General features: G+C 35.8%; 1 protein-coding gene across 2 annotated transcripts in view; it reads left to right on the top strand.

Annotated features, from left to right (window-relative positions):
* The first annotated feature begins 475 nt into the window (after positions 1 to 475).
* TANK (TRAF family member associated NFKB activator) overlaps positions 476 to 13650 on the top strand; it is an 87788-nt gene continuing 74613 nt past the window's right edge. The window contains exon 1 of one of the 2 annotated variants that reach the window (XM_073807647.1): positions 476 to 605. The gene's annotated coding sequence lies outside the window, so the exon portion shown is untranslated. The remainder of the gene's footprint in view (positions 606 to 13650) is intronic. The other variant, XM_033860096.2, reaches the window with a different exon arrangement.

Genomic DNA, 13650 nt, shown 5'->3' with positions numbered 1-13650 from the left:
AGACAACTATACTCAAATCTAGTCTTCACCTACTGTTTATAAATACACTGCTCAGGTCAAAAAGTGACTTCTTAAAACCTAAAAAAAACATTTATCAAATAAACTTACTTTAAAATTTTGCTACATGAAAATGTGCTTAATCCAAATATAATTTGGGGTTTACGATTTCTGGATTTTTGTTAAAACGTCCTAGCTCTTCAAGTAAAGTATCTTTGCTTCAAAAGGAAGTCAAAGTTACAGCCACGGTGGTTTACAGAACATTTTCTGGTAGTCTTTGCTTTGTTTCAATATCTTGCCATGATTGGCTGTTGAAAGTTACAAAAAAGGAAGTCTTCAAGGCGGGGGATTTCTCAGTGGAAGTTCCCAGTTTAACTCAAGGGAGATCTCAGGACAGTTGGGGCGGCACTGCTAGAGACTCGAGGTAAAACTTCCAGACCCTGTAACTGCCTACTTCTTTAAAAGCAATAGTCTATGAAGGAAGCCTTGTAACCTGGAGAAGAGGTAATCAAAACTTTAGTAGTTCCTACCAATTCTCAAGCTAGCAAGGTGGCCTGGATGTCTTAAACTGACGTGTTGCAGATTTGCTCTACAATTCCTTCTGTTAAGTGAGTAATTTATGACATGATTCAGTAATGCCTTTTATTCATTGCCACAGTTGGAAATTCAGCCTTTTAAAAATGGGGTCCCTAGCCAAGACTAAAGGAAAAAATTTTAAACTGTGATCTTTTTGCATTCTTCTCAACTTTTAAGGTAGAATTTATGTCTTTATTTGAAATGATTTTTTTTTAAGTTTATATCTGGAATATAGCCTTCTCCAGTGAGTGGTTTTTATAACATAAGACTTAAAAGATATATATTTAGCATAAGTTAAGTTGTATACCGCTTACTAGGTTGAAAAGTAAATACTGTATATATTCATACTTTTTTTGGTTAAATTTTTAAAGGTCAATTCTGGCCTGATCCAGTGTGTTCATTCAAACATTAACTCACATTTACTATTTTTCTATCTTCTAAGAAACACATGTTTATGAATATTTCTTTACAGTAAAGTATTAACCTTATAGAACACTTGGCATTTCCTACCTTCGAACATTTAAATTTACACAATAATAGCAATCCAGTCTTATTCTATTATCAATTGGCCTTTATTTTCACAAAAAATGAATATTAAAGATAGTATAGTATATTCTCAAGAATAAGTAGATAGTTCAAAAAGATTAAACCTCAAGGATCATTACTATTGTTATATTAATAGCTGCCATTATTGAGTGTCTGCTACAGGGAAATGGTCACAGGATCTCCCAGCTAGTAAGTGGTAGAGCCAGAGCTTAACCATAAATCCACATCATTTCTTTTTCCATGGCTCTCTGTTACCACTGCCCTGCCTTCTTACAATACTGAAAAAGTGTTTTGAGTTATCTTATCTAAACTGCAAACGGATGGGGAGAAAATGACAATACTTGGTCAAGATCACAGAGAAGCCAAGTCATTCATAGAAGCTTAGAATTCATTCCTAGGTCTTCCTTGTCCTCACTTGCCCACCCCATCTCCTCACTCCCTCCAGGGCTCACTTCCACCTGGGCACAGGTGCACACATTAGTCTGCCTCCATGCAGAAGGGGGGACCTATGGCTGTATACCAGGTCTAACCTGACTGAAGTTCCTGCTAGCAGCCAACTAGAGCAACATCCAATTATTTCTCTTAAACACTTATGACAATGAGAGAGATGGCCAACTGGAAGATTTAAAATAAATATGTTAAATTCTTCCCCAAAAGAGCTGGTTGGAACTTCATGAAACTTACGCACTAATTTGAAGAAAATAATTATCCTTACAGGAGAGAACCTTACTGTCTGCAAACATTCTTTCTCTCCATGTGTTAAGGCCTCAGGAAACATAGGTTGGTTGTTTATTATAAAATGTATTCCAATATATTTTATCTTCTTCATGTGTGTCATAGGGATGCTATCTTGATAGGGGTATTATTTCCACTATATTTTCTAACTAATTACTGCTGACATTTAGGAAAGTTCTTGAAAACATAATTTTATCTTGCATCCAGTCATTATATTGATATTTTATTTATTTCTAAATTATTCTAAATTATTTTAGGTAATTCACATGCAAAGCCTAGATAGGAAGAATTTACTTTTGTCTTCTTTTTTCTTCTGGTGGTGACATTGGCCAGAACTTCTAGAACAGTGTTTAATAACAGAGGAGATTGCAGCCAACCTCATCATGTTCTCATCTCAGTGGGAATTTCCCTAGTGGTTAACATTAAGAATGACGTAGGCTGTTGGTTTGAGATAAACACATTAATCATAAAGACCAAATAACTACCAAATATGCCTCTAACCCTAGTTTGCTAAAAGTGTATCAAGACTTCATTGTAAACTATATTCATTGTCTTTTTGATATCATCAGAGACAGCTGTATGGTTTTTCTACTTTAAACTATATAGTGCCCTGTTGTTACACAATAGAGTAATTGTATTTTTAAAAAATTACGTGTTGTTAAAAATCATCCCTCGGTAATAAAAGTAGGTTTATAATTATGAAGTATATTTTGTTATTGCCCTGGTTAAGATAATAAATTGGTTGATCAAAGCAAACCAAACCTACACATTTCCTCATTTTCTCTTCAATCCACATGCTTAAACGCCTCTCCCCTATTATTTTGGCTTCACAATTCAGTTCACAACTCAAATTAACAGAAAAGAATGAAAACAATGTGGCGTAGCCAAGGAACCCTATCAAGGCAGAGCAACCAACACTCAGACAAAGCAGCTGTTCCTACACATTGTGCAAAAAGCTTTCTCCCTATTTTAACACTGCTAGCTGCAGACCACAATTCAGTTACAACCAACAGTGGTGTGCAAAATGTGTGTCCAAATTGATTTATCTTACACCAATTTATATTAAGAAAATACATACTGAAAAAGAATTAATGAGAATTTTTGCATTCCTATTCATAAGTGAAATTCATCTGTATTTTAATTTTCTGATAAAAATACAAAACTCTCCATGTTCTAAAAAAATTTCGTGGGACTTATCGGCTCCTTGAAATGTTTAAAGAGCATATCTTAGCACTCTGTCCCTGACACGCACTTTTGGAAGTAATTCTTTAAAAGCTTTTCAACGTTTTCTATTGTTATTGATCTATTCAGGTTTTATGCCATTTTTTCGCACAGTTTAGGTTATTTGTTGTTTATAAATAAAATTTTATCAAAATTTTCAAATGTATTGGTATACATGGTATTGTAATTTTTACCATCTCCATAACCATATGGATAACCCTTTTCGTTATGTTTTCTCTCTGTTTTTTTCCTGATTGAACATGTCAAAGGGTTAGTCTCTTGGATGTATCTCATTTATGGTTAGCTCTTTTTTAAATAAATAGTTTTTGCTTTTATCTTTATTACTATTTTCTTACTGCCTTTCCTTCCTTTTAGATTATTTTACTTTTCCCTTCCTCAGTTTTAGATTTGGTTGCTTAGTTCATTTATTTTTTTTCTTTCTTATTTTGTAATGAAAGTATTTAAGGCTAGGAATTTTCTGAGTACCATTTTAACTGTTCTTACACGTTTATATCATTTTCACATTATTTCATTATTATTTTATGTTTTTCTAACTGCAGTTTTATTTCCTCTCTGATCCAAGAGTTATTTAGAACAATAAAGGTTTTTCTTGTTTTTTGGATTTTTTTTACCTAACAGACTTTATTTTTTCGAACAGTTTTAGATTTAGAGAAAAAATGAGTAAACACTATAGAGAGTTCCCATGTACCACCCTGCCTCTTCCCCCGCACCCCTGCTCCCCAACATAGTTTCCCCTGTAATTAACGTATTAGTGTATGGTACATTTGTGACAATAGAGGAACAATATTGATACATTTTTATTAACTCAGTTTATAGTTTATTCAAAGTTCCTTATTTTTTCCTTTTACAAAAATTGAGGTAAAATTCACATAACAAAGTTAAACATTATAAAGTGAACAATTTAGTGGTATTTAGTCCACTCACAGTGTTGTGCAACCACCACTTCTATCTAGCTTCAAAACATTTTTACCACCCCAAAAGGAAACCCTTTACCCATTAAGCAGTTGCTCTGCATTTCCTGCTCTCCTCAATCCCTGGCAGCCACCAATCTGTGTCCTGTCTATATGAATATACCTATTCTGGATATTTCACATAAGTGAAATCATATAACCTGTGAGTTTTTCTGTCTGGCTTTTTTTCACTTAGCATAGTATTTTCAAGATATATCCATGTTGTAGCATATGTCAGTACTTCATTTCTTTTATGGCCAAGTAATATTCTGTTGTCTATGTATACACCATTTATTTATCCATTCATCTGTTGATGGACAGGATAGTTGGGCTGTTTTCACTTTTTGGCTATTGTAAACAGTGCTGCTATGACCATGCATTTACATTGTATGATGACCTATTTTCAATTCTTTTAAGTATATACCTCACAGTGGAATTGTGGGGTCACATTGTGGGCTAATTCTATGTTTAACTTTTTCTTTTCCTTTCCTTTTTTTTTTTTTTTTTGCGGTACGTGGGCCTCTCACTGTTGTGGCCTCTCCCATTGCGTAGCACAGGCTCCGGATGCGCAGGCTCAGCGGCCATGGCTCACAGGCCTAGCCGCTCCGCGGCATGCGGGATCTTCCCAGACCGGGGCACGAACCCATGTCCCCTGCATCGGCAGGCGGACTCTCAACCGCTGCGCCACCAGGGAAGCCCTATGTTTAACTTTTTAAGTAACTGCCAAATTGTTTTCCACAATGACTGAACCATTTTACATTCCCACCAGCAATGAATGAAAGTTCCAGTTTCTCCACACTCTTGCCAACACTTGTAATTTTCTGGGTTTTTTGTTTTGTTTTGTTTTTGGCTACGTTGGGTCTTCGTTGCTATGTGCAGGCTTTTCTCTAGTTGTGGCAAGCAGGGGCTACTCTTCGTTGCGGTGCACAGGCTTCTCATTGTGGTGGCTTCTCTTGCTACGGATCACAGGCTCTAGGCGCGTGGGCTTCAGTAGTTGCAGCATGCGGGCTCAGTAGTTGCAGCACACAGGCTCAGTAGTTGTGGCAGGTGGGCCCTAGAGCGTGCAGGCTTTAGTAGTTGCAATGCATGGGCTCAGTAGTTGTGGCTCGCAGGTTGTAGAGCGCAAGCTCAGTAGTTGTGGCGCACAGGCTTAGTTGCTCCACAGCATGTGGGATCTTCCCAGACCAAGGATCAAGCCCACGTTCCCTGCATTGGCAGGTGGATTCTTAACCAGGGAAGTCCCCTTTCTGTTTTTTAAGTTATTATTATTATAGTCATCCTAATGGATGTTACATGATACCTCATTGCGGTTTTGATTTGCATTACCCTAATGACTAATGATGTCAAACATCCTTTCATGTGCTTTTTAGTCAACTGTATAGCCTCCTTGGAAAAATGTCTTCAAGTCCTTTACCCATTTTTTAATTGAGTTGTCCTTCTGTTGTTAGGCTAATATAATAAAAGAGTTCTTTATATATTCTGGATACACGACTCTTATGAAATACATAATTTGCAAACATTTTCTCCCATTCTACAGATTGCCTTTTGATAATGTCTTTCAATGCACAAAAGTTTATTTTCAAAAATTTTTAGAGTCCAATTTATTTTTTTCTTGATTGTATTTTTTTGTTTATGATTTTGGTATCATACCTAAGAATCCATTGCCAAATTCAAGGTCACAATTATTTACGTCTTTTCTAAGTTGTATAGTTTTAGCTCTTGTATTTAGATTACTTTTTCACTTTGAGTTAGTTTTTGTATATAATGTGAGATAGGGGTCCAGTTTTGTTATTTTCATTATGGATATCAGTTGCTCCAACATCATTTGTTGAAAAGACTATTCTTTCTCCATTAAATGGTCTTTGTACTCTGCTCAAAATCAATTGGCCATAGATGTAAGGGTTTATTTCTGGACTCTCCGTTCTATTCCTGTGGTCTATATGTCTATCTTTATGCTCTTATCACACTGTTTTGATTACTGTAGCTTTGTAATGAGTTTTGAAATGGGCAAGTGTGAGTCCTCCAACTCTTTTAATTTTTTCAATATTCCTTGGTTATTTAGGGCTCCTTGCAATTCTACATGAAACTGAAGATTGGCTTTTTCATTTCTGAAAAAAGTCATTGGAATTTTGATACAGATTACATTAAATCTGTAGATCATTTGGGGAGTATTGCCATTTTAACAATTTTAACTCTTCCAATCATGAACACAGGATGTCTTCCCATTTATTTAGGTCTTCTTTCATTTTTGTCAGCAATATTTTGTAGTTTTCAGTGTACAAGTCATTTGCCTCTTTGGTTAAATTTATTCCTAGATATTTCATTCTTTTGGATGCTATTATAAATTGTTTCCTTAATTTTCTTTTTGAATTGTTCATTGATAACATATTGAAACCAACTGATTTCTGAGTGTTGATCTTGTATCCTGCAACTTTGCTAAATTCATTTATTAGCTCTAGTAGCTTTCCTGTGGATTGTTTGGGATTTTCTACATGTAGGATAATGTCATTTGCAGATATAGTTTTACTTCTTCCTTTTTAATTTAGATGCCTTTTTTTTTTCTTGTTTAATTGCTCTTGCTAGAACTACCATGACAATGTTGAATAGCAGTAGTGAAAAAAAGCACCCTTGTTTTGTTCCTGATCTTAGGGACAAATCTTTCAGTCTTTCACCATTGAGTATGATGTTAGCTGTGGGTTTTTCATAAATTCAGAATGTCTTAATTTCTCCTTCATTTTTGAAGAATGGTTTTGCCGGATATAGAATTCTTGGTTGGCACCTATTTCTTTTTTTTTCCCAGCATTTTAAATATGTCATCCCACTGCCTTCTGGCCTCCATGATTCCAAAGTGAAATTGGCTGTTAATCTTACAGAGGATCCCTTGTAAATAAAGAGTTGCTTCTCTCTCGCTGCTTTCAAGATTCTCTCACTGTATTTGGCTTTCAACAGTTTGATTATAATGTGTCTCAGTGTGAATCTGAGTTTAGCCTACTTGAGTTCACTGAACTTCTTGAATGTACAGATTCAGTCTTTCATCAAATTGGGAAGTTTTCAACCATTATTTCTTTAAATATATTTTCTGCTCCTTTTCTCTCACCTCTCCTTCAGAACTTCCATAATGCATATTTTGGCTTACAAGATGATGTTTCATAGGCCTCTTAGGCTCTATGCACTTTTCTTTATTCTTTTTCCCTTTCTGTTCCTCTATCTAGATAGTTTCAAATGTCTTATAATCACATTCACTGACGTCTTCTGCCTGCTCAAATCTGTTGTCCCTCTAGTGAATTTTTCATTTCACTTATTGTACTATTCAGTGCCAGAGTTTCTATTTGGTTCCTTTTTACAATTTCTATCTCTTTATTGATAATGTCGTCTTGTTCATACATCATTTTCTGATTTCCTTTGGTTTTTTGGTTCACAGTTTCCTTTGGTTTTTTGGGCATATGTAAGACAATTGATTTAAAGTAAGAGATTTTCCTAGTAAGTACAATCTCTACACTTCCTTAGGGTGAACTTTTAAAGACATTTTAAATGATAATTCTGACTACTTACTTAAATTAAAAATCAACTGCATGTAGAACGACCTACTTAAGTTACAGATATTATCTATACAACGTGGGATTGAACTGCATGGGTCCACTAATACGTGGATTCTTTTCAATAAACATGTACTACACGATCTGCAGTTGGTTGAATCTGCAGTTACAGAACCATGGATAGGGAGGGCTGACTGTAACATTATATGTGGATTTTCAACTGCATAGGGGGGTTGGTGCCCCAACCCTCTCATTGTTCAAATGTCAACTGTATTAGCTAATATTTATTGAGTTCCTCCTATAATCCAGGCCCTGTTCATATATTATCTCACTGTACACATACACATACACACACAACTTTTTTTTTTTTTTTCTTTTGTGGTACACGGGCCTCTCACTGTTGTGGCCTCTCCCGTTGCGAAGCACAGGCTCCGGACGCGCAGGCCCACCGGCCATGGCTCACGGGCCCAGCCGCTCCGCGGCATGTGGGACCCTCCCAGACCGGGGCACAAACCCGTGTCCCCTGCACTGGCAGGCGGGCTTTCAACCACTGCGCCACCAGGAAAGCCCCACACACAACTTTTGAAGCCAGTATTATTATAATCTATACTTGACAGGAGAAGAAACTGAAGCTCGGGGTTGGTCACATGGTTAGTAAATGACAATACCAACATATGACTGGGGCAATTTTAATGAGAACTCTCATTTATAGCCTGCTTGCATTAGCCTATGTCAGCTTGAGTTTGCCTTTGTGAGGGCAATGATCATCTAGGCCTCAGACTGTGTTACAAGTTTCTTTAATATTAGTTGTAATAGTCATCCTAACTTCAGAAACACCCAAATATGTGTCTTGGAATTTCAAGTGTGAGGCATGTCATAAAGGGGAAAGGACAGGGTGAAATAGGAGCCCATAGTTCTAACCTGGAAGAGAAGTCAAGTGAGGCCCTGCTTTGAATCAGACCATTCAGCTGAGGCCTTAATAGACCAAGCAAAATGTGAGGGAAACATGTTCTAGTATGAGGAACACACACTAGCAAACACCTGAAAAAGACAGAACACGGAGCATTTGAGGTGTTGAAAGAAGCCAGAAGAAGAGGCAGGATATGAGTCTAGAGAAGTAAGAAGAAACCTCATACTATGTTTAGAGTTTGGATTTTATTCTAAGGTTAATAGAAAGTGACTTTAGGTGCTAAAGGAACATAATAAAATTTAGAATTTGACAAGAGAAAAAGTTAGGAGAATAGTTAGGAGATTGTGTGGTAAATATGAATTTGATGATGGCCTGAACAAGCGGTGTCAATAGAGTCAGAGTGTGACAGTGAGGACAGAGTTGACAATGAGAACAGAGTATATGCGTGCAAAAACAATGTTGCAGAGGAGTGCTCACAAGAGTTACCTTATTGGATGAGTTTTACATCTTCATTACATGAGCAATGTTTTCCTTTCTTTCTCCTCTATTGAGGAGCATGAAAAAATGGGGAATTCTATGGTGGTCCAATGCTTAGGACTCCTCGCTCTCACTGCCAAGGGCCAGGGTTCAATCCCTGGGGGGGGAACTAAGATCCCACAAGCCATGAGGTGCGGCCAAAAACATAAACATAAACAATAAGCATATAATTTTTAATGGTTTTATTGGAGTATAATTGCTTTTAAGTCTACTTGTAGTTATTTACCTTTATATTTAAAAAAAAATCTAAAATAATATATGTTCAATTATAATATCATTGTTAGAATGAGAGCCTATCATTTCCTTGTTTTCACATATAGAAGATAAGAAAATGAGTAAATTAGAACTTTCTCCTTCCTGCCACCTCTCTTCTACCCACTTGAGTTTTTGTTGCTATAATCAGGAAGTTTAGAACAAATTATTACTAACCTATTTATTTATACTTGGACCTTATATCTTAAAGATTACTTTTAATATTCTCATTATATTTGCAACAAGTTTTTACCTAGTCCAATATTTAAATTATTTCAAATATTTACAGATATTTCTTTTATATCAGAATTTCACCTTTCTTAGTTTTTGCACTTTGATTCCCTTCTGACTAACTGAAGTGTATGTCCAGTTATTTCAGGACATAGGTGAAATATCTCTGAACTATAAGGTATCTAAGAATGTCTTAGTTTTCCTTTCCTATGAAAATGATAATTCGAGTGGGTATAGACTTTGTAAGTCAAATCTTTCTCAGGCTGCTGTACGTGTTATTCTATTCAGCTTCTGAAGTTTAATGTTGAAGTTAAGTCTATTTTTCATTTTTTTTTCTTCCTTTGAAAATAGTTTCATTTTTTAATCTGTATTCTTATTGAATTTTTTCCATACTTTAGATTCAGAAAGCTTTCTCTCACCCCCTGATGACTAGACTAAGTGTCATCCAATGTGTTTTTTGAGTACCTTATTCTTACCCTTATTGTTATGGTGTAATACCACATTGTATAGCAATTGCCTGTTTCTTGTATGTATATCATCCACAATAGACACTAAGTTCTTTTAAGGTAGAACTGTGACTTGGTAATCTTTGTAGCCCTAACTTTTAGCATATAGCAAGCACTCACAAAATAGTTCCTGAATAGATGAATGGATACATAATTTAACATTACAATCTTTATCAGGATAGGTCAAAATGTTGGGCTGTTTTCATTAATACATTTCAAAACTCACTGAGTTCTTTTCATCTCTGATTGTCTTATACCAAAGTATTACTTCGGATATATTCTGATATATCTTTAGTTGCTATTTCTGTTCCATTTACTCGGATCTCTTTTTCAGAAGTTGGAGCACAATCCTTCCACTATTACATTTAATGGTTTTTCATCTATTTCTCCTTTCCATTCACATTTTGAGAGAGTTTTTCAAGCTTTTTCTCTAATCATTGATTTAACATTCTGCAATATGGATTCCATTTTTTATTATGTTCAAATAATATTTGAATTTTGATGTTGCATGTTCTGTGTCCTTACAGCCTTAACTTACCCAACTTTGTTCTTATGTCTCCCTTCTTGTCTTAGCTTAATATCATGCCTTAGATTTCAACTCTTGTATCACAGAAAATACAAATTGGATTCTTTCCACTTACTTATGCTTCTGGCAAACCATTTTCTAGAGTGTTCATTTTCTCAGGATTTGGGGGGGCTTTGCTCTTCTTCCTTTATGCAGCACAGTCTTTTCAAAGGGATGCTTTATCTTGTATTACACTCATTAATACAAGTATATTATATCTTGTATTAAACTCATTCCAAGGTTTGTGTAGCCCTTACTAACCAGAAGTGTGGATTTTATTTGGTTCTTCTCATTATTTTCCTGATTTCTACTAGCTCCTCAGCACAGATCTTGAGCTGGGAGGCATAAAGACATGCATAGTTCACAGCTAACTTTTGGACCTAAAGCTAACATTTACCAACTTTGTCACTATGAATACTGGCCTGAGGCAGAGATCCCTCACCCTTATTGCCTAGTTGTTTTAATATGAAGAAAAGAATTCCTGGTTAATCAGGAAAAAATCATTGGTCTTTTCCTTGATACGAGCCATGTATGAAAAACTAAACTCCCAGAGAGTCAAACACACAGCTCTATCTGCCCAGGCCCTTCCATTATTTGCTTCACATATCCTTAGATACAGAGTATCACATCTGTCCACTCCCATTGGGATCATGTTGGTATACTCCAAACCAGAGCTCAAAAATATCAATAGATAAGAAAAACACGTACTAATGGGGGATAATGGGGCAACAAGTTGTAAAATAGTACTTGAAGGTGACACATAGTAGTGGGGTTACTGTCCAATTCACTAGTAGGTGGCATGAAGCAGAAGCAGATAGCTTTCTTACTATCCTTCAGGGTCACAGGTTTGCTCACCTTCAAACAACAAAGCTCATGTCCATTTCAGCCCTACAGTTCTTGCAAGTGGTGGAAAATCTTGTCAAATTCTGTCAGTAGGATGCTTATCAGCAGGGTTATAGCAACTCTGGAAGACTCAAGCCCAAGGTAGCAAGGCTTGGCAAGTGAGCGAGCACCTATTTCAGCCGAGTGCCCTGTACAGGGCACAGCCTCTCAGCCATATGCGCTGGGTCTGGTCATCAATCCTGCCTTTTGATGCTATTATGAGTTCTCATATTTTTCTGATTTTTCATTAGGCATTTAATTCAGAGACTCTGAGACAAAAACAGCTCGTCCAGATGTCATCCTAAATCAGAAGTCAACCAGATTCTATTAATAGTGATATTTCACATCAAAGATTTGACTAAGACCATTGATGCATACCTGGCATTCCAAGTTAGTTGTAGTAAGTGTTTATACTGGCAGCTTTCCTTGTTTCTAGATTTATATTCTGAACTCTCAATAAAATATTAAGCAGTTTTGAAAACAGGTCCTGAAATAGTTTTAATAAAGCTGCAGTTCTCATTTTCATTCCACCCTACCCGCCAGTACTACTTGTTAACCTGAGGTATATAATAATATAAGGAAAATTAGAGTGAAATTATGTCAGTTTTAAAGAATTATTCCTCAAATGAATATCCCAACTCAATTCCTAACCTTGATAAAACATATTGTATGTCATTTCTAAAAAATTCATCATCATTATAAAAAAAGGAAAATGTTTGACACTGTTTTAGCACAAACTCATCCACTTACCCCAGCATTTATGCATGTTTCAGACATTGGAGCAGTATGCAGCCACTTCTCTTCATGACTACAACATCATGGGAGTGGAAAGAGATAAAAATATATAGTTAAGAAATGTGTGTTTAATTTTTTCTTTCCTTATTTAAAGTGTTTAGCACTTTCATATTTCAAAATGCTCATGAATTCAGTTTTAGATTCTGAGTGTATTATTAAATTCTACTATTTAAATTAGAAATAGTCAAAGTAGCTCCTTCAATTTGCTCAAAAGCAGTGCTGGATAAGTTAGACTTTGTTAAAATTAAATTTTTCTGCTCTGCAAAAGACACTGTAAAAAGAATGAAAAGACAAGCCACAGACTGGGAGAAAATATTTTCAAAAGATACATCTGATAAAGGCCTGTTATACAAAACATAAAAAGAACTCTTAAAATTCAACAATAAGAAAACAAACAACCCAATTTTAAAATAGGCCAAATACCTTAACAGATAATTCACAAAAGAAGATATACAGATTGCAAATAACCATGTGAATAGATGCTCCACCTTATATGTCATCAGGGAAATGAAAATTAAAACACAATGAGATACCACTCCACTCCTATTTGAATGGTCAAAAGCCAGAACACTGACAACACCAAATGCTGATGAGGATGTGGAGCAAAAGGAACTCCCATTCATTGCTGGTGGGAATGCAAAATGGTACAGCCACTTTGGAAGACACTTTGGCAGCTTGTTACAAAACTAAATATACTCTTGCTCTACAGCCCAACAATCACGCTCCTTGGTATTTACCCAAAGTAGTTGAAAATATGTGCACACAAAAACCTGTGCACTAATGTTTATAGCAGCTTTATTCAACTTGCCAAAAGTTGAAGCAACCAAGGTGTCCTTCAGTAGGCAAATGGATAAATAAACTGTGGTACATCCAGACAATGGAATATTATTCAGTGCTAACAAGAAATGATCTATCAAGCCATGAAAAGGCATGGAAGAAACTCAAATGCATATTACTAAGTGAAAGAAGCCAATCTGAAAAGGCTACCTACTGTATGATTCCAACAATATGACAATCTGGAAAAGGCAAAACTATGGAGACAGTAAAAAGATCAGTGGTTGTCAGAGATTAGGGAGAGGGAGAGATGAATAGGTGGATCATAGAGGATTTTTAGGGCAATGAAATTATTCTTGTATAGTATGATAGTATAATGATGGATACATGTCAGAGTGTATAGAGTATACTAGTATCCTCCAGTATACTGTAGTATAATACTATAATGATAGATACATGGCATTATGCTTCTGTCCACACCCATCAAATGTACAACACCAAGAGTGAACCCTAATGGAAACTATGGACTTTGAATGATAATAGTATGTCAATGTAGGTTCATCAATTGTGACAAACGTATCACCCTGATGGGAAGTGTTGATGATGAAACAGTCTT

Source organism: Tursiops truncatus, chromosome 7, assembly GCF_011762595.2.
Source record: "Tursiops truncatus isolate mTurTru1 chromosome 7, mTurTru1.mat.Y, whole genome shotgun sequence".
Lineage (NCBI taxonomy): Eukaryota > Metazoa > Chordata > Mammalia > Artiodactyla > Delphinidae > Tursiops > Tursiops truncatus.
This window is presented reverse-complemented; position numbering and strand designations above follow the sequence as displayed.